A 1,909-nucleotide genomic window follows, 5' to 3' on the forward strand; every position below is an offset into this window, starting at 1 on the left:
TTAGGAGAGAGTCCAATTGTGTGTTGCATGAGGAAAGTTAATTAATTCCAGGAGAAGTGTAATAGCATAGGTAATGGAGAAGAGAATCTTTTTTTGAGAAGAAATTCTGAAACCAGATGTATACCAATTAATTAAAATAAACAAATAATTACACTGCATTTATTAAATTGGCAGCATTTTAGTTGAGTACCGTCATACAGTTTTCGGATTACCGTTGTATCATCCCAAACTCGACCCTACTGAAATAGTTTGGGTAATGATCATAAACTGGTATTAAAAAAATACAACCTCCAAGTTAGACGATGCAATTAATCTTAATAATAAGAGTTTTGCTACCATTATGAATACTGGGAAAAGGGTGTTCGCATGTGTAAAATATTAAAACCCAGAACAGGAGCAGTAAAGGTATTTTGGATGCTCTTGAAATTAAAATATGTGCAAGCATTGTTGCCAGTATTTAAAATTAAATTACTACAGACACGGCGATGTACCACATAATGTTGTTGAAACGTCTGGACTGACTTCGATACCCGGCATTGTTCCTCTGAATATGTATAGTGATTAAGATACATGACTGACATAAAGACAGTTTATTTCTGTACATCTGCGGTTGTATTTTCAAGAATTAACACTTGAAGGTGGTGTACCGTGTTGTTTCTCTTTACGTAAAGGTACAATTTGGCTGCACGCGACAGAGACAAGCGACCGAGGCAGGCGACAGAGTTACGAGACCGAGACTGGTCGCTTCCTGTCTGCTCTCTGTACAATCGTATGAAGTACAATTACGAGCGCGAGACAAAGACAGGCGTCAGAGACAAAGCACAGGAGACCGCTCTCGGACCAGTAGTGTCTCGCGACGGGCTCAGGCAGCACGTGTCTTGTTGAGTAAAATAATGGCAGAAATTAAATTTACTGGTGACCAAGATGAGCAATTGGTAGAATTAGTAGCAGAAAACCGACCACTGACCACCGACAGAAAGATCCTTCTTCACGTCTGGTTTTGAATATGGAACTCATAGGTTTTCTTTGTTTCTTTCGCTACAAATAACACAGCAACACATCATCATCATCTTCTTCTTCTTCTTCGAGTAACCTTTTTAAAAGCATTTTTGTACTCATTTTCACAGAATATGTGCACGTATGTCTCAACAAAACAAAGAAAACAAACACTTTGCCGCATGTCTCGGTCGTCACCTCAGAAGTGTGTGGCGACAAGCTGCGATGTGTCCGTCTCCCGTCTCTGTCGCCTCCCTCGGTCGCTTGTCTCTGTCGCGTGCAGCCAAATTGTACCTTAAAGGTATTGATAATAACATTTTCGTTGAGATAAATGTTTTCCATTAGATCTATAGTTACAGCGCGCCAATTCTTAACAGACTACACATAGCATTTCAACTCTTCCCCTCACTTCCCCTTACGCGCTGCTAAGTGGCCTTCTCTAAAAAAATTAACTGTTTTAGATTACGTCTCGTAACGTTTTAAAACTACCTGGCATATTATGATTGATTTTAAGTCCGATATCTGGCTATTGTGGTAATTTAATAATATCTACTATAAAAATTTGTGATTTTCGTCGTCTTCAAAAAATGACGTCATGATGTTGTTATTGTTATTATTATTATTATTATAAGTATATTACAGTATGTTACATAGCTCGTTTAGCTTAATTAAGATGTTTTGGGTAACCATCATTAACTATAGGTCTCCATCTCAACAATTAATTTACAGCGTTTGATCAAAGGGTTAAATATCTGGAACTGCATTTTGCAAGAAGCTGTTAGTGGATAATTATAACACTAATATAGGGGGCGTGTTTGTGCGGGTTTTGGAGGGGGGCCGGCCGTACGGTTGGCCGTGGGGGGAGGAGCGTATGGGAAATGAATTGCAAGGGCTTCCGAGGACGATAACGTTC

Source organism: Zootermopsis nevadensis, unplaced genomic scaffold (assembly GCF_977971745.1).
Source record: "Zootermopsis nevadensis isolate Lab colony 2312 unplaced genomic scaffold, Znev_1.0 Znev_ptg000022l, whole genome shotgun sequence".
Classification (NCBI taxonomy): domain Eukaryota; kingdom Metazoa; phylum Arthropoda; class Insecta; order Blattodea; family Termopsidae; genus Zootermopsis; species Zootermopsis nevadensis.